The sequence below is a fragment of the Hyla sarda genome, chromosome 1, assembly GCF_029499605.1.
Source record: "Hyla sarda isolate aHylSar1 chromosome 1, aHylSar1.hap1, whole genome shotgun sequence".
Lineage (NCBI taxonomy): Eukaryota > Metazoa > Chordata > Amphibia > Anura > Hylidae > Hyla > Hyla sarda.
In genome coordinates this window covers 177534227-177555338 of record NC_079189.1, presented here as the reverse complement: position 1 = coordinate 177555338, position 21112 = coordinate 177534227, and positions in this window count along the sequence as shown.

Here is a 21112-nt window from a genome sequence, read left to right as displayed (position 1 = left end):
TAGTTATTATGTCAAAATCATCATGTTATATTTTGATTGGTTATTTGAGTATTGCGTCTGTATATATTATCATATTAAGCATTCATTTCCTTCTTAGCCATAGGTCACTTATGTTGGAATTTCTCTATTCGTCCTTCTGCACAGTCTATATATCTTCAGATGTTTTGTCTTCCAACTTCCAACCTCTTCTTTATCTTGCATTTTCTGGCCTCATCCCAAGGTTTTCATCTTAGCCACAAGCAAATAGCAAGCTGATATGTCTCATAAGGAAAATAATGTTTTTCTGCAGGATATTAGCATATATATTTATTTATCAGTAATCAAAATCATAATGGTCCTCCTTATCAAGAGAACTACTAGTGACACCATCCTCAGTAAAATCCTCTTGTCACTGTACCAGCTTATGAAGCATGAGGAGTCTCTGTGGCCCGCCACAAGCCATTGGGACTATTGAGAACAAAACTGTGACTAGCGTGAGAGCTACAAGCCTTGGCCATCCCATATGTCTTTCTCCTTTGTACAATCTGGATGGGGGAAAAGCAGTGAAAGTCTTTGTTTTCTTTTTTAATATTTGTGAACAAGTGAATGCACTGACTGGTGGCCTATGAAGGTTGGGATCTTCTCCTACCACACTGTATAGTCGTTTTTTTTTTCTATCAGCGTTTTCATGCTTTTGCACAAAGTCACATTACTTAGATCGCTTACTTAGACACTGTTAGAGCAAGAAGATACATGGTACCTTTTACATATGTATCTATGCTTCTAAAAAATGGCAAGTGTAAATGAGGCGTTGCCAAGCCCCTACAGGTCGCTTGAGGAAGATATGGATATCTTGATACTAGTTTCGTTTTTTATCCCCTTAAGGACGCCACCTGTTTTTACCTTAAAGGGTAACTCTCATTAAAACAAATTTTTGCTATTGCACTCCTTATGGTAAATGAAAAATATTTCTAATGTACTTTGTTTTAAAAAAAAAAAAAATATGAAGTTTTCTATGTTTTATTTGTGCTTAAAAAAGCTCAAGAGAACATTTTCCTCATCTTATACACAGACTTTTGACCGAAGCCCAAACACAGAAAGTGCAGCCAGGAATGCTGAAGGGGTGTGTCCAGCCTAATCCAATCATAGCACCTCTCACATTTAACTGCCATATGCTGTTGGTTGGACCCCCCCCCCCCCCCCCCCCTCAGCACTGCAGGCTGCACTTCCTGTGTTTGGGTTTCGGTCCAAAGTCTGTGTGTGAGATGGGGGGGGGGGGAAATGTGCTCTTGTGCTCACAAATAAAACATAGAAAACTTCATTTTTTTAAACAAAGTATATTAGAAATATTTTTTATTTAACATAAGGAGTGCAATAGCAAAAATTAGTTTTAATGAGAGTGCCCATTTAATGACCAAGCCATATTTTTTTAATCAGGCATGTGTCATTTTAAGTTGTAATAACTGACATGGTTTTACTTAGCAACACGATTCTGGGATAGTTTTTTGTGACATATTGAGGGAAATTCATCAAGCTGTTTAGAAAGTTTTTTTTTTAATCTAAAATTGTGTCACAAAAAGTCTCAGGCACTTTCCCTATGACTTTTGTGCGACTTTTGCTATAGATCATATCTGAAAGTGAACTACCGTCTGCAGTGCTTTAGACCAGTATTATGCAGTGGGCACTGATTCATTATCTACGACTTTTCTCTGAAAGTCTAAAAAAAGTCGCAACACCATGATTTACACACAAACTCACCCCATGTCATTTCAGCCCTGGAAAGTAGTCTAAATGGTTAGCATGGGCGTAGGAGCTGGTAAATTCATCAAGTATCATGTGACATTTGCCGAATTTGGCACAGGAAGTACAAAAACAAGGCAACTTTTCATTACTAAAATAGGATAAAAAGGAGAGAAGGATTGATGAATGCCCCTCATTGTTCTTTATATTAGTGGTAAATATTTGTTGATTCATGCAGCATTTTTTTGTGAAAAACTGCAAAATATTATTTATTTTTATTCTTTGGGTTGGTATAATTATAGAGATACCCATTTTATATAGCTTTTTTATGTTTTTTTTAATCTTTTCTCAACAAAATGTTTTTTTCCCCCTTTTTTTGTGTTTTCATGTTCTGACAGCTATACAGTATATACATTTTTTTTTTCATCCAAACGAATTGTTTGAGGGCTTATTTTTTGCAGGACAAGCTGCAATTTTTATAAGTACAATTTTTGCGATTCATGCTACTTTTTGATCTTTTTTTATTCCAAGTTTTAGACCAAAATTTGCGTTTTTCAAGTTTTTTGTTGCGGGACAAATAACATTTTGGTCATTATAGACATGGCAATACTTAATATGTATAGGTTTGGGCGTTCTTTTTTTTCGGGGGGGGGGGGGGGGGTTTATTGGGTTATGTTTATTTTTTACACTTTATTAATATATTGAAAACCTTTTTTATTTTTTATTTTACAGTTTTACAGGTTATACAATGCTGCAGTACATCTGTACTGCAGCACAGTATAATTGTTAGTGTCACATTGAAATGCAGCCGGTGCAATCCAGCCTATGGCTGGACCTCGCATGCTGCCTTCTAGGCAGACAGGAGGCCTGTCAGCTGGCCTCATGCTGCCATGGCAACCAACGGGATATCACTATCGCATCGCAGGATCGTTGGTGAAAAGGGGGAGCCCCCTCCCCCTGTCAACCCCAGAGATTCCGTGATCAGGACTGATCACGTCATCTATTGGGTAAATTCTGCCGAGACCAGCACAATCCCGGTCTCAGCAGTTGCGGTGGGACTCCAGCTGTGATTGACAGTGATTTTAGGATTATTATGTTTCCCATAGTTTTTGATGTAATATGAGTAGTATTTCCACAGCAATTTATAGAGGCAATTTTAATAGAGATTTGGAAAGACAGATTTTACATTACTAAGGAAGACTTGTCTCCCAAAGGAATAAATTCACACATTTAAAAATAAATAAATAAATAAATAAAAAGGTTTAATAATTTCAGTTCTCAAAAAGTTCAAAAGTCTCATTATTTCTACTGATAATGGAAAGATACTTCACTAAATATGTTAAATGTGTTGATTATGATAAACATTAATGCACAATCTAATCCAACAGAATTGGAAGACTGGGTTATAAAAGATAAAACAAGTTTAAAATTCAATTTTCAATGAGAGGTAAGATAAAATGTTAAGTAATTGTAAGGACACACACAGGCAACTTAAATACATTTTATTACATACAGGGTTGATGGACATTTGGAGACTTTATAACCTTGTAAAGGAGCACTTTACTCACTACTTGCAAATTCTCCATATGGTATCTAGAGCAGACAATAGCCATATGGAGGAATTTATCATTGCTGACACCAGAAAATTGGCATAAAACGTTGCATCGATTTTTGCACAAAACACAGGAAAAGTCTAATTTTTTTCCAATGTTTTGCGAATGAGAATGTTACGCCAAAAATTTTGACTTTTATTCCAGTTTTCTGGTATCTTGTATTGATAATAGGGACATTGATAAATGCCCCTATTAATGTATGTTAGTGACTGGCAATTAACTTTTAGGAGATTATGTGGGGTATGTATCAATAATGGTGTTGCAATGTGTGATTTTATGTATGTTTTTTGCGTCAAACGGAGAGTCAAAATTATTAATTGTCGCACGCAAGTTTGTAATTTTGGCACAAATGGAGCCCTACAAAAGGTGCAGACTCCTGCCCCAGAATTCCAGGCAGAACTTTCTGACTGTGTGGCAGTGAAATCTGACATTGGGACTTTCTCTGGTTTAGGCTACGTTCACACTCCTGGTTGTCTCCGGATCGAGAAAAGCTGGAGAAAAAATTGTGCTTGCACCTTCTTTTTCTCAGGCTTTTCTCTCCGAAAATAATGGTGTCTATTGAATACAATGGGGTCCATCAGGACCAGTTATTATGCTCCGGCAAAATTACGACCGGCAAACTGAAGAAAAAAAAAAAAAAAAGGGGGAGTTTGGCGCCCGAATTTGCCAGAGCATACCGGCAGTGTGAAAGGGGCATTACAGAGGTAAAGCTTGCACAGGGCCTTTTTTGCTTTTGTTTTTAATTTGTGCATTAGGGGGAAATTAGGGGGAAGTGTTGCATTTTCCCCTAGCAACCAATCAGGTTGCTTCTTTTATTGTACAGGGTCCTTTTTCTATTGTTGTAGCTAATTTTATTTTTGGTGTGGATTTGAGGTATTTATGCCAAAATTTGCGCCAAATTGAAAAGTCGCAATTAATGAATTCAAAACCAATGCATGATTTTAACTGAAATCAAAACTAGTCAATTCAGTGATAACGTCCTAAACCATTTGACACAACTGTTTTCTTTCTATAAAGAAAATAGAAACAAAACACAGTAAAAAAAACAAAAAACAAATGTAAAAGCCTTCATACATACCCCTCTATATCTCTAACCATGAACCAGAAAGTGTCATTACAATAGGGTTGTTGGCATCTAAGAATAGAAATGCCTTGCGGTTCCCTCCTTTTTTCACAGAAAGATAGAACATTTTTGGAACTATTTAAAGGTTAGGGAGAGATTATGAAATAAATAATGCATTAAATGTTAATAATATGGGTTTATTTTTTAGACACTGGGAATGCTGTTTTAAGAGTGTCTTACAGTCTAAATACTTTATTATTTAAATTAATTCAAGTTAACAAAATATACTAATTTGAAAGAACGTCCCTCAAGGGTAACACAATGCGACTTAATGAGGCACGAAATTAATTTGACAGGTATTCAAATAAAATAGAGGATTTTTCTCGGTCCGTCAAATGGGAAGAAATTACATAAATTTGGGAATCAGGTAGGAGAACTTATGTCTAATTTAAAAAGATCAAGGTTCATTATAAATCATATTTTCTCAATTAAAGATCAAATGAGGAATTTTAAATCTGAGAGGGGAGATTTTAGAAATCTTCACTAGGTATTATGGTAATAGTAACATAATATGGGGATAGATGGGGAAAAGAGGACATATTTTAAAGAAAATTTAGGCAAGATAAGATTACAGAAATGGAGTTGAATAAAAATGTGTATATAAGTATAACACCCCAAGGGATGTGGACCCTCTGTACTAGCCAATCAGTCTGGGTCTGGGCCAAACTCAGGAGTGGAGTCTAAGAATCCTTTATCCTGTTCTAGGATGCAGAAGCTGCTGCTAGAGGGTACTCAGGTCACTTTCCAAGAGTGCTGCCAGTGTGGGTAACAGCTGGTCAGGCAGGCAGAGGTGGGGCTGGTGCATGCATGGGTAATGGGTTGGTGGCATAGTCAGGTCCAGGCAGAAGAGTCATTGCAGGCAGCAAAAGTTTGAAATCAGGTGCAGGCAAATGGCTCATGGTAGGCGGCACATATTCTAAATATTCTAAATCAAGTACAAACAAGTGAGTTGGTCCCTTTAAAGGTTGCTTATGCAGCAGACTTACTAAACGGAAAAGTGTCTGAGATGCTATTGTGTATGCGTAGTGACTAAGGTAGTTGCAGATAGAGATGTTACACAAGATACAGATGTTACATGGTCTAAATAGCTTGTTCTCTTCTGATGAGTATCTACACAAGTTGGCTCACTGAGGTGCAATACTTGTACCTATACTCAAATACTCTTGTCGTGTCACGATACCCAGAGGGGCGTACACACGATGACATGATAGCTACCCAGCACTAACGTCACCAAAGGTCACTGAAGAGATTAGTGTACACGAGGGAGCCCTTGTTCAGTGTTATTCTCCCCTGACTAATATGTAATATTCTGCTCACCCCTTCATGAATACTTACTGCTCCTGCTGTAGCAAAAGTGATGACTTTAGTATTGCCAAAAGAGCAATGGGAAACTGTTCTATTATAAAAAAAAAGAGCAGAGCTAGCAACAGGGCCAGTTTTAGACTTCCCGTGGCCCTAGGCAAAATTAAAAGTGGGGCCCCAAAAGTCGTAATGGTGCACTAACCAGATTTGCACATTTTTGGTCACTTCAAATAACATAAAAAATATCTAAAAAGCAATTGAAAAGTCCCATCAAAACAAAAATGGTACCGATGAAAATCACAGTGCAAAAAATGACCCTCATACATCCCCATATACAGAAAAATAAAAGTTATAGAGATCAGAGTAGTGCAATTTTAAGCATACTAATTTTTGTACAAAAACTAAAGTAGTAAAAAAAAAAATATATATATATATATAAATTGGGTATTATACACCAAAAAGCATCCTGTGGGGCAAGAGGTCCCAACAGGGAAATAAAGAACTAGTAATAGACTCAAATATAAACACCAAAGAAATAATTAGCAACACCATGGATAGCATATGCCGACCAAGGTAAGCCGTAATTACATGCAGGTTAACAGTCCAGATAGAGCAGTGGTTCTCAACCTTTTCGGCGACAGTACCCCCAAGGCCTGAAAGTATGTCCCCGGGTACCCCCTCACGCGGAATTTGCGAGCGAGGGGTACCCGCAGACAGAAGGCGTGTTCTTACTTTTATACTAATGCATCCCCTCTCCATCTTAATCCCCTTGTGCTATTATTCCCCCTCCGTCTTAGTCCCCCTGTCCCACTATTCCCACCTCCCTCTGATTCCCTTTTTCCCATTATTCCCCCTCCATCTTTATCCCCTTGTGCCATTATTATCCAATATGGCACAAGGGGATTAAGATGTAGGGGGGGGGGGGAGGATAATCAACCCCCCCTCCATCTTAATCTCTTGTGCCATTATTGCTCCCTCCCTCTGATCCTCTTGAGCCATTTTCCCACCTCCATCTTTATCCCCCTGTGCCATTATTCCCCCTTCCATTTGAATCCCCTCTCACCATTCCCCCTTCCTCTGATAATAATGGCACAAGGGGATTAAGATGGAGGGGGAAAAATGGCAAAAGGGGATCATAGGGAGGGAGGAAAATCACACAAGGGGATTAATATGGAGGAGGGGGAATAATGACACAGGGGAATTAATATGGAGGGCGGTTGATAATTCCCCCCCCCCCCCCCCTCTGATCTCCTTTTGCCTTATCGGATAATAATAGCACAAGGGAATTAAGTTGGAGGGGGGGAAAATGGCAAAAGGGGATCAGAGGTAGGGGGGAATATTGGCACAAGGGGATTAAGATGGAGGAGGAATAGTAGCACAAGGGGATTAAGGGGATTAATCAACCCCCCTCCTTCATATTAATCCCCTTGTGTCATTATTCCCCCCTCCCTCTGATCCCCTTGTGTCATTATTCCCCCCTCCCTCTCATCCCCTTTTGCCATTTACCCCCCTCCATATTAATACCCTTGTGCCATTATTATCGGATGTGGCAAAAGAGAATCAGAGGAAGGGGGAATGGTGCAAGGGGATTAAGATGGAGGGGGAGAAGGATAATGGCGGAGGGGGGGGGAGTAATAAAGCATAAGACATTACATTTTAATGCCTTGTGCTTTATTACTCCCCATCCCCCCTCTGCCATTATCCCTCTCCCCCTCCATCTTAATGCCTTGTGCTCTGTCCCATACAGTCCTCCCTCCGTCCCATACAGTCCCCCCTCCGTGCCATACAGTCCCCCTCCCTCCGTGCCATACAGTTGTTTACCTGGCTTCCAGCGGTTCCGTTGCCTGCTGCTTCACGGGATGTTCCGCAGGGCCACACTGATGTGTGACGTCCCCCTGCGCTGTGCGGTAACTCCGCACAACGTCAGGGGAGGCCACACGTCTCCCTGGCAACCACGCAGCTCACTTACAGTATCCGCGGCCGCAGCTCTGGCCGCGCTACTGTACAGTGAGCTGCCGCGGCTATGCGCTCACAAATACTGGCCAATGCATGGCCAGTATTTGTCAGCGCTTTCGCGTACCCCCTGACAGCCCCTGGCGTACCCCTAGGGGTACGCGTACCCCAGGTTGAGAACCCAGGAGATAGAGAGTCTCCTTCAGAAAGCATAAGTGCAGCAGGTAATGAAATGAGAGAGTAGAAAGTCCAATGAATACAATGAAGGGGGTGTGACTGAGGAAGCTTGAAGGAGCAAAACATATATAGGGGTTGTGCATATTCCTGGGTAAGACCTGTTGTGTCATATGGTATATTAGTCTGGTTTATGTCTTCATTGTACTTTCTACTCTCTCATTTCATTACATGCTGCACTTATGCTTTCTGAAGGAGACTCTCTATCTGGACTGTTAACCTACATATAATTACGGCTTACCTTTGGTATATGCTATCAATGGTGTTGCTGTGCCATCTCTTTTTAATGTATTTTTTATCTATGGCTGTACTGATTTAGTAAAGATTTTGTAGGTTTTTCATTACTTCTTGGAATATCTAGTAATTATTTCTTTGGTGTTAATAAATTGGGTATTGTTGGAACTGTATGGACCTACAAAATAGATATATTGTGTGGTTTTTACCGAAAGGTTCACTGCGTAGAAACAGATGCCCCCAACTTTTACTAAATGGAACCAGTGCGTGGTATGACACAGCATGTATGCTACCCATCACCACTACAAGAAGCCACTGCTCTTTGTGGCAGAAGGCACCACCACCATCGCACCTGATCCTAAGGTGGTGAGGGTGGTGTGATGGAGTTCCATGCGCCCCAGACAAATTTGCGTCCGCTCCTCCCCTCAGGTCTCCGGACATTTCCAAACCAGCTCTTCAATATACATTTCTTGCCTCCACCTCCCCGTTCTGTATTACTGGCTACTGAATGTGTGCTGCTGCAGCCTCTGATCCTGGGATTAGCGGGAGAAAAAGACGGAACATGCAGTAATTTTTCTCCCGCTATTTCCCCGTGCTCTGGGCCATATTGGCCTAGTGACAGATACACCACTACATAATCACATACAGAAAAAAATAACTATACATATACACACACACACACATGTGTAATCACAAATACACACACATTATATATATATATATATATATATATATATATATATATTATATATATATTTTGTAAGGATTACTCCTTGGGGATTAGCTCCGGGATCATCCTGGACACTGCCACGGGACATGTTTCCACTCAATAAACCCGCAGACAACGGTTATTAATGCAAGCCTGGCACCTTGCCAGCTTTATTTAGACAGGTTGCAGGTAAAACAAAACATAACTCAGGAACAAACCAAAGTCCTAGACCGTCTGGTCACTGACTACACATATCAGCATGCCCTGACTACTATCTGGTGAGCTACCCTCAGCCAGCATAAAACATGTGCCCCTGCAACCTGTTACTCACAGTTCACACTACTTCTTCACTTCTTGGACCGCTCACAGTTCGCTGTGTGTTTCCTCAACAGGGTCCGTGTGTCTCCCCCTACAGCGACATGCTGTTACCCAGGGAGAGCCCCAACTATTCTGTTTCTTTTCCTTTTAAACACACTTTCCCTTCCTGATACCTCATTAATCAGGCCACAGGTGGAGCATTCTGCAGAGATAGCAAGGGAAATACACCCTTTCCTTGCCACACTGCCACTATATATATATATATATATATATATATATATATATATACAGTCATGGCCGTAAATGTTGGCACCCCTGAAATTTTTCAAGAAAATGAAGAATTTCTCACAGAAAAGGATTGCAGTAACACATGTTTTGCTATACACATATGTATTCATTTTGTGTGCATTGGAACTAAACCAAAAATTGAGAAAAAAAAAAAGCAAATTTGACATAATATCACCCCAAACTCCAAAAATGGGCTGGACAAAATTATTGGCACCCTTTCAAAATTGTGGAAAAATAAGATTGTTTCAAACATGTGATGCTCCTTTTAACTCACCTGGGGAAAGTAACAGGAGTGGGCAATATAAAATTCACAACTGATTCACTTAGTCTTTGAATTGTGTGTCTGTGTGTCCCACACTAAGAATGGACAACAGAAAGAGGAGAAGAGACCTGTCTGAGGACTTGAGAACCAAAATTGTTGAAAAATATCAACAATCTCAAGGTTACAAGTCCATTTCCAGAGATCTATATTTGCCTTTGTCCACAGTGCGCAACATTATTAAGAAGTTTGCAAACCATGGCACTGTAGCTAATCTCCCTGGGCATGGACGGAAGAGAAAAATTGATGAAAGGTGTCAACGCAGGATAGTTCGGATGGTGAATATGCAACCCCAATTCTGGATATAGTTATGATTTTTTTCCGAAGTAATAAAAAATCAAACCTATATAAGTAGGGTATCATTTTAATTGTATGGACCTCCAGAATGAAGATAAGGTGTCATTTTTAATGAAAAATTTACTGCGTAGAAACAGAAGCCCCCAAAATTTACAAAATGGCGTTTTTTCTTCCATTTTGTCGCACAATGATTTTTTTTTTCTGTTTCGCTGTAGATTTTTGGGTAAAATGACTGATGTCATTACAAAGTAGAATTGGCGATGCAAAAAATAAGCCATCATATGGATTTTTAGGTGCAAAATTGAAAGGGTTATGATTTTTAAATGTAAGGAGGAAAAAACGAAAGGGCAAAAACGGAGGAACGCTATGTCCTTAAGGGGTTAAGTTAAGGGTGCCAATAATTTGTCCAGGCCATTTTTGGAGTTTGGTGTGACATTATGTCCAATTTGCTTTAATACACACAAAGGGAATAAACATGTGTATAGCAAAACATGTGTTACTGTAATCCTTTTCTCTGAGAAATACTTCATTTTCTTTAAAAACTTCAGGGGTGCCAACATTTATGACCATGACTGTATATCATGTGTATATACATGATGTACACGCACAACACACTATAAATGCATGTAAGAGAAATAGTTCACATCACATATGTTCACACACTAGATCAGTGTTTCCCCACCAGGGTGCCTCCAGGTGTTGCAAAACTACAACTCCCAGCATGCCCGGACATGCCTGCACTAGATATAAATATACTTACTTTTACTGAGAGCTTGCTGGGGGCAGAGAACACTTTAGCAGCTAGGTGTTAATGGCCGGATTCTGTGCTTCCTGGAGCCTGTAGGCCATCTCACCCATCGGCAGGCAGATACACTGTGCGAATCTACCAGCAGCAGCAGAAGGGGGAGGAGGAGCTGGTGGTGGTTTTAAGCTGCTGAGAGCTTTTAAGAAGCAGCGAGGCTCACTTCTAATTGGTGCTGTCTGCACTCCCACACATTCCCCAAGCTGAAATCACTGTAGCAGCCCGCAGGGTGCCCCCTGGGGGATAGGGGCCCTAGGCAATTGCCCGGTTTGCCCCGCCTTAAAGCTGGCCCTGGCTAGCAGATGTTGCTGACGGTAATGTGATGTCCCAGTACAGGACATGGTCCTGTACTACCCTAAGGCCCTTTCAGGTTGAGTCCCTCAGTGACCTGGGGGCTCCCCTGCAAGGTCTCCCCCTGTTGGTTTTATAAAGGTGTGTGTGTCACTTTAATGCCTAGACAGGATCCCTATGTATAGGTAGTATAGAGTACCTGTGGGTGGTCTCAAGGACCTGTGTGTAAGCCTGTCACATGTTATGTTATGCCTTCACATGATTTGTTGTCACATGTTCTCCCAGAGAGAACCAGCTTAACCTATGCCCCACAGCTTGACCAATGGGCTTTAGTCCAGCCCCCCACTATATAAAGGGGCGGCCATTACAACTCTCTCTCGTGTACCATCAGTCTTTGCTGATACAGCAACCACCAGAGATCTCAGTGCAAGTGAACAGCATCTGGAAGGCCACAAAGCTACAGTCTCTCTAGTAAGTCTCAAGTCTGTGTCTTCTGTCACTGAAACTAGTCAAGTCCTGCACATAGTCAAGTCAAGTCTAATTTCAAGTAAAGTTAACTACAAGTATATTGGTCCAGCAAGCTACGAGGTCCTCTGGGTCCTGGCCACCTCTCTGGGAATTCTGGCCTGAGCTTTGAACATAATTACACCTGTCTCCTACTCATTAAAGCCTCCATTTAACCATAACTGGTTGTGGACTCTCATTTCACTGCTATCAATTGGGAAAGCGGAGAATCCGGGCGCGTGGTGTTCCGGAACCCGAAAACCACACTGCCGTCACGAACACTAAGGGTTAATACCATCCAGCCCCATGGGTTAATATCATCTGATCCCACCACTCACTGCAACACCCATGGTCCCACCATTACACCACAGTAAAAGTGTCCTGTGTAGTCTTTCTGGGTATCATGCCTTGACAACAACTTTGTGAGTAAAGAAAGTAAAAGTATTGTACCAGGAATGAGGAACTATGGGACAGATTTATCAAAACTGTGCAGAGGTAAAGTTGCCCAGTTCCCATAGCAACCAATCACATAGCTTCTTTAATTTTACAGAGGCCTTGTCAAAAATATAAGAAGGGATTTGATTGGTTGCTATGGGCAACTAGGCAACTTCTCCTGCACAGGTTTTGATAAATCTCCCCCTATATCTCCAGTGGAAAGGAAATCTCCAGTGGAAAGGAGCAGTCGGTCGCGCATGCACGAGGTTGCTTCAGTCAATATCTATGGGAGCACCGGAGATAGTAAAGTACCCTGCACTTGTCATTCTCCAACACTCTCATAGATCATGAATTTGCATCCTGCTTTACGTTATGTATTTAGACATTATGTATATTTTTAATGGTAAATAAGTAATAGATATCCAGACAATCAAAATATCGTGGATAGGTAAATGCATATCACATCCAGACTATCAAAGGTATGTCAAGAAAGACCTATGAGTATGGGCCTAATTGTGAACTCCAAAAATTGCAAAACAATACCCAGAAAAATTGGAGTCACTGCAAAAATAGTATCAAGCAAAATAGAATTTTTTTAGAATAGCAACATAAATATGCATATAAATGATATATCACAACAATGGTGTGGGGAGAGTCTTACTCAGAGGGGAGAGAAGGGTGACTCCCACTGTGTGGCACTATTTAACAACATAATACATAAACAAGAGTCTAGAGTTGAGTCTAGAGTCTGCAGTTGAATGTGCTACTTGTTATTAAAGTGCGAGTGCATACAGAATTAGCAACAACAAGCAGAAATGACTTAAAGGGGTGCTCCAGGGAAGTACATATAAAAAAAGCTCAGAAGCCACCCCACTACCTGGATCCTGCCTGATATGCATTGCTCTTTTGGCTGCCATTGTCTTCTCTGGCTGCTTGATATTTATGGCCCTCCTTGCCTCCACTTCAGCATGAATACTACATTTTCCGGCAGTCATTGCAGTTCTGCTCTCACTGCCGTCAAACTCCCTTTCTAAGAGCAGCCGCCATCCTTCTGCTCTGTGAGCAGAGACATACAGTGTCTAATTGGCTGAGGCGGCACACACCTCCATCTCTCAGCACTAAAGGGAACATGATTTATCAGTGCAGGGCAGAAACCACGTGATCTGTGTCTCACAGGAGGGTGGTGGCTGCTTTCAGAGAGGGACTTGGACAGAGACACAGTGGATGGCTGGATTATTCTTTTTCTCATTCCCTGTATGTAAGGGACACCTGAAAGAGGTGGAAAACAGCTCTATATAGCCAATGAATGATATTTAGGCAATAAAATAGATTGTTGAGAGGGGAAGGATAGACTTAGTTACCCAAAGTCCTCCTTTAAAAAAAATACAATATTATACATATTGATAATGATAGCTCAAGAAACAGGAGTGGCTCCCGCCAAGGCAAGTTTTGTTGCAAACAGATGTTGAGAGGTGTCATCACTCTTGTTTATGAATTAGATTTACTTAAATGCTTAGAATAGTACCAGACACAGGATATCACCCTTCTCTCACCTCAGAGTGAGTCGCTACCTACACAAATTTTGTCATATATTGCTTATATGCATATTAATGTTTCTTTTATCCCAATAACATTTCTATTGTGCTTGATACTATTTTTTTTAATAGTGACTCCAATTTTTCTGGATATTGTTTTGTAAATAAGTAATAGGTACAGTAAATTAAAGTGCGAGATTATATGAGCTATAGAAATCTCATAGAAGAGAATAAACAAGCTTTAATTACCAAACACAATAAGGCTGAGTCTTCATCCTGTGGCTGCCGTATACAGATAGAACCACAGCCACGTGTAGTGGCCAATGATTGCATGATTTTGCCACTAAAACTGTATAGTCAAGGGCAGATGAAGACTACACATATCTGATACTTTCATGATTCACTTTAGTAGAGATGTTTTGCACAAGGGAATTATATAGCCAGTCATACACAGAGATATATATTACCAATGAAGATAATAAAATCATTTCACCACTTTGACATTGAAGAAGAAAGTGGCCTTTTCATAAGATTGATCAAACTGTGATTTTTTAAAGTTTTGCCTTAATCATGAAATAGCATTAACCATGAAGGGATTTTTCCTGCATTTGCGACCACCCCTTTAACGTGTTATGATCATCATCTGATCACCTTTACTGGAGAGCATCATATTTTTATTTGCTTTAAAATATCAGCTAAGACAAGCATTTCGCATAGAGCAGACTGTTGTGCTAATCACAGGAAGCCTACTTAACCATACATAATGATAATCCTTTTGTTTCCTCTACTGTTATTAATATCCTTTTGTATTTCTTAGGTAAACTAACTGTAGAACAAAGTTTAACCAGGAACTTGCCAAAATACACAACATTCATTATATTCCATAGAGCATAATGGATCTTGCCTTGAATTTACAGAACACATGTGTTTGGCCGCAAATATTTAGGTCATATGCACATTGAGGAAGTAAGTTTTTATGATAAAAATGTGATATTAATGTTTTATTTTACGTAGTACTGCTAAGTTTGTCCTAACAGTTCTGCAATGCTGAAATAACTGAAAACTGCGAGTAACATAAACCTTACTTGAATTGAAATTGGTTAAGAAGGGGCACATGTCAATATTCCCATTGCTGTAGTGTGATTCCCCACTGCATGCGATGCATGTAAGGTAATACGTTGTGATTGTCTAGTGAACATCTGACATGATAATTGATATATGCCAATTCTGGTTACTATTTCCCTCATGTTTGCTGTTCTTTTCATGATGGCGGATGTAACATCTACAGTCCGAGGGTCTGTCCACTGAAATATGAAATAAAATGATTTACAAGTAATTGACAGACACTCAATCCAGTAGCTTCAGTAGGTCAGCACTCAGTCACCCATTAAATCGAAGCATTGCTTCATGGGAAAGACAGGATTCAGTTCTGGAAAATTTTGCCAATGGCTTTGATCCAAGTCTGCTTGGCTGGATGACACGAATTGAACTGTTGTGTCAATGACTGGAGATCTCTGTGGTGTCAGTTCCCTCTTTCAGTGGATAATATCGGTCTTGTGACCCCGGTGTTGATTTACTTTCATAGCACATCCAGTAACTACAGGAACATCTAAAGTATATTTACATGTTTCGTACATAAAAAAAAATGCCTTCATATCCTACTCAGAGACTGCGTTGGCCTGCTAAGTGTTTACTTTAGGTAAAATCCAGATGGTCCGGCACTCAGTGCTATTTGACTAAGCTTGTGTGGAAGATAAAATACAGTAAGCTAATTTTTACTATACATATGTTTTAGATCATGTACAAACAAGCTTCAGGACAAGGTGCATATTAGGTGTAAGAGGACACTTGCATTAAAAAGTTATAGTACACTCCTGATGGTGCTAACCATGGGTTATATTCCGCTATACTGAGTGACTGTGCAGCTGGCTTTGTAATCATTCCTTGGTTATGATTTGCTCCATTCATCTCCAGAAGCAATCGTACATATGTAACTGCTTCAAGGAGGCTCCAGAAGCCTGAAATCAGCTACACCTGTACTTTTCTCTTGGGTAAAAGAGGAAGAGTGACGCACCAAGAAAGATCAATAAAAGCAACACATCCTTTCCACCTTCCAACACTCCTCTGACTCTCTTATGGTGCCACTTCAACTCAAAAGGGGTTGTTCAGGAAACAGAAAAAGTTCTCTCTTCTGCTTCCCGGGGATCACTTCCAACTTCTTCATGTCTCGAAACTGTACCTTGCTAGACGAGAAGGGGTGACATCGTACAGCTATTAGTCATCGCGATTGGGTGTGATTTGCCCACACATGATAATTGTGACTGCCATTCCCCCAAATGGACAATATAGGACTCCTACCTACCAAGATATACCCTTTTGGACGTATGTTGCTTTGCAGCTCAGAGATTGGGTTTTGGGTTTATCTCCTCTCTCCTTCCCTCATAATAAGTGATTAAAGCACATGAAAATAATAAAAAATGCCTTTGTTTTGTAACATTTCTCTTTTTTGTATATATATTTATTGATTGGGGGGTAGCCTTGATGTCAGCAGGATGTAAGGTGAATGAGTGGATGAATGCTAGATAGATATAAGAGAGGGTCGGACACACAGATAGCAAAAAAAAAAGGGCTGCGCCCAAAACAAAGCGCTGGGGGCAGACAGCAGCGACCCTGTAGGGCCCGGCTCATGCAGCTAAATGTGTTGCGGACCCACGGACACCTACAGACAGTACGCCACAAAAAAAAAAAGAAAAGAAAATAAATTTTTCTTTTTTTTAACCCCTAAAGCCCTGTCCCTGCCTAACTAAAGCTGGAAACTGGCAAAACAATGCCAGATGGCACTTTTAATACTGTGAGGGGGGAGATGCAGCATGGGGCTCCATCATGCTCAGCACCGGACACAAAATGGTGCTAATCAGAACGGAGTAGAAATGAGCGAACTTACAGTAAATTTGATTCGTCACAAACTTCTCGGCTCGACAGTTGATGACTTTTCCTGCATAAATTAGTTCAGCTTTCAGGTGCTCCGGTGGGCTGGAAAAGGTGGATACAGTCCTAGGAGACTCTTTCCTAGGACTGTATCCACCTTTTCCAGTCCACCAGAGCACCTGAAGGCTGAACTAATTTACGCAGGATAAGTCATCAACTGCCGAGCCGAGAAGTTCGTGACGAATCGAATTTACTGTAAGTTCGCTCATCTCTAGAACGGAGCAACATGCTCCTGTTCTCCTCCTTCCTCTCCATATACTGTGATTGGTGGATTGGTGTGGCCACTACGATCGCCCAATCACAGCTGTACTGGGGGGGGTGGTGGCAACACTGCCACCTCCCAGGACAGTACGGAGGATGATTAGTTGTGTATATTACACCACTGATCATCCTCCTTTTTCAATTGCCAGTCCGATATGGGGGGGGGGGCGAATTGCCGGGATACCGGCGAGCGGCAGGGACCAAAATTATATCCTACTAGATATGTTGATATATCCTCCTTCTACTGCTTTATGATAATAACATATACAGTGTTTGTGTACTTCATGTATAGTATAATCTATTATTATATATATTGTTATAGGAAGCATTGCTTTATTTGTCGGCATGTATATTGAGGGTGATGTGAGATCAGTGAGACTATTACCTGGTCCGGGCACTAGGAGGCATTTATACCATTTATGAGAGAGCCCTGTTATAAAAACATGGATGGAATTTGTGTTTTGCAGCGCCAGCACTGGTCTTTGGGTTTCTATGTGCAGGCGCATTGGAGTATGACACTTGGTTGTACAGTAGTGCTTGAGCTATTTTCGGGAATTCTGCGCATGTGCACTGATACAGCCAGCGATCACGGAAGTGGTGGTGAGTGGATGTGAGCATGTAGCGCGTATGTGTATATGACTGTTAGGGACCGACCGGGGGGCAGGGAGAGTTAGCCCTAAGCTGACCCTAAAACCACTCTTCCTGCCTACTTGCCCATCCACCCTAAACAGTGGATCGACAATTGGGCGCCGGTCCCACCCTGAGCTAAAGTCCAGGGGCCTAAAACACAGAACTTCACATAAACAGATACAAGAGAAAACACAGTGTGAACAGACACATAGAAGAAAGGATAAACTAATCCTGAAACCGACTAAACCAGTGATTCCCAACCGCGGTGCCGCGGCACACGTGTGTGGCGTTCGGCACTGCCCGTGGTGCCGGGCGATTTTGCCGCAATTTTTTTTTTGCCTTTTTTTTTTTTTTAAATGTCCGGCCTGACGGCGCAGGGGGGAAGGGAAGCCTGCGTGCACACTGCGCACACAGCATCCCCCTGCGTCCCCTGTGTCCCCCTCCATCCCCTTGCGGCGCAATGAGCCGAAAATGGTGCCCTGGGGCGGAACAAGCTGCATCTGCGCTGGACTCCCGGCCTGCCGTGGCCGGCTTGCTTAAGGTACCGTACCCTTTCCACCCCTCTTTTACCCCTTCTCAACCCTGTCCAACCCCCCACCACCGTCACCCAGGTCCACCCTCTACCCCCTGTCACTCATGTCCACCCCCCCTGGCATCCATGTCCGCCTTGTCCACCTCCCTGTCCATCCCTGTCACCGTTGTCCACCCCCCTGTCATCCATGTCCACCCCCCGTCACCCATGTCCACCCCCCTGTCACCCATGTCCACCCCCCCTGTCACCCATGTCCACCCCCCCTGTCACTCATGTCCACCCCCCCTGTCACTCATGTCCACCCCCCTGTCACCCATGTCAACCCCCCCTGTCAACCATGTCACCCATGTTCACCCTTCTGTCATCCCTGTCACCCATGTCCACCCCCCTGTCACTCATGTCCACCCCCCCTCTCACACATGTCCATCTTCCTATCATCCCCATCACCCATGTCCACACCCCTCTCACCCATGTCCACCCTCCTGTCAACCATGTCCGCCTTGTTCACTCCCCTGTCCATCCCTGTCATTCGTGCTTACCCTCCCCCGTCTACCCCTGTAGTCTACCCTGTCACCCATGTCCACCCTCCTGTTCACCCATCTGTCCCTTTGTCACCCCAGTCCACCCCTCTCTGTCACTCCTGTCCCTCTTTTATCCCCTTGTCACCCTTGTCCACCCCTCTGACCCCCTGTCTCCCATGTCCACCCTCCTGTCATCCATGTCCACCCCACCGTCCAACCCTCTGTCACCCCTGTCCATCCCTGTCACCCATGTACACACTCCATTGTCCACACCTCTGACCACATCCTTGTCACCCATGTTCACCCCCCTATTCACCCCTCTGTCACCCTTGTCCACCCTTCTGTCACCCCCTATGCCCCCGTCACCCATGTTCACTCTTCTACACCCATCTGTCACCCTTGTACACCTCTCTACACCCCTCTGTACACTCCTCTACACCCCTCTGTCACCCATGTACACCCATCTATCACCGATGTACACTCCTCTACACCCCTCTGTCACCCATGTACACGCGTCTATACCCCTCTGTCACCCATGTACACTCCTCTATACCCCTCTGTCACCCATGTACACTTCTCTACACCCCTCTGTCACCCATGTACACTCCTCTACACCCCTCTGTCACCCATGTACACTTCTCTACACCCCCTCTTTCCCCCATGTACACTCCTCTACACCCCTCTGTCACCCATGTACACTCCTCTACACCCCTTTGCCACCCATGTACACACCTCTACACCCCTTTGTCACCCATGGTTACTCTTCTACAACAATCTGTCACCCTTGTACACCTCCCTACACCCCTCTGTACACTCCTCTACACCCCTCTGCCATCCATATACACCCATCTATCACCCATGTATACTCCTCTACATCCCTTTGTCACCCATGTACACTCCTCTACACCCCTCTTTCATCCATGTACACTCCTCTACACCCCTCTGCCACCCATGTACACTCCTCTTTACCTCTCTGTCACCCATGTACACTCCTCTATACCCCCCTGTCACCAATTTACACTCCTCTATACCCCTCTGTCACCCATGTACACACCTCTCTACACCCCTCTGTACACTCCCCACACCCCTCTGTCACCCATGTACACCCATCTATCACCCATGTACACTCCTCTACACCCCTTTGTCAACATTGTATATTCCTCTACACCCCTCTTTCATCCATGTACACTCCTCTACACCCCTCTGTCCCCCATGTACACTTCTCTACACCCCTCTGTCACCCATGCAGTTCACCCATGATTTTTTCCATAAGTACGACAAAATCAAACCTATATAAATAGGGTATCATTTTAACCGCATGGACCTACAGAATTAATAAGGTGTCATTTTTACCCAAAAAATGCACTTCATGGAAACAGAAGCCCCCAAAAATTACAAAATGGTGTTTTTTCTTAAATTTTTGTCGCACAATGATTTTTTTTTCCGTTTCACTGTCGATTTTTGGGTAAAATGACTAATGTCACTGCAAAGTAGAATTGGTGCTGCAAAAACTAAGCCATAATATGGATTTTTAGGTGGAAAATTTAAAGGGTTATGATTTTTAAAAGGTAAGGAGGAAAAAACGAAAATGCAAAAACGGAAAAACGCTGAGTCCTTAACCTCTTCAGGACGCAGGGCGTATTGATACGCCCTACATCCTGAGTCCTTAAGGACATAGGGCGTATGGATGCGCCCGTGGGAATTCCTGGCCCGCATGGCATCCCGGCATATCGCCCAGGGGGGTCCTGAGACCCCCCCCATGTCGGCGATCGCGGCAAATCGCAGATCAATTCAGATCTGCGATTTGTCGCTATTCCGGGCTGATCGGGTCTCTGGTGACAATAGTGAAAATAGGGATGATCGGAGCTGTCAATGACAACCCCGATCATCTTAAGGGTTAGGAGCGAGGTTGCAGTGGTGCCACCTCCTCCTATCCCCTGCCATTAGTCAGCAATGACTACTGACTAATGGCAGTTGGAGACGGGGGATTACCATGGAAAACCCCCCGCTCTGACCACCCCTGGATGTCGGGCAAAATGGGGGTAGAAGATGGCCACCGGTACCTGGGGAGAAGATGCGGTGGGGACCGCTGATCATCAGTGGCATCAGCGGAGATCAGCTGCGGAAATAAGGAGGCGATGGCGCGGAGCATCAAGGAAGGTGGCAGTAAAGCAATATTTACTGCTGTCTTCCTAGTGGTTGCCAAACTGCAACTCCCAGCATGCCCAGACAGCCAAAGGCTGTCTGGGCATGCTGGGAGTTGTAGTTTTGCAACATCTGGATTGTCTCAGTTTGGAGACCACTATATACAGTGGTGCTCAAACAGTAGCCATCCAGATGTTGCAGAACTACAATTTTATGATGCCAACATAAAGTAGACATATTGTATTTGTGAATCAATATAACATTTATGTGGAAAATCCATTTTCCTTACAAGCAGAGAGTTTCAAAATTTTCATGAAATTTGGGGATTTTTCACCAAGAAAGGATGCAAGTAACAACAA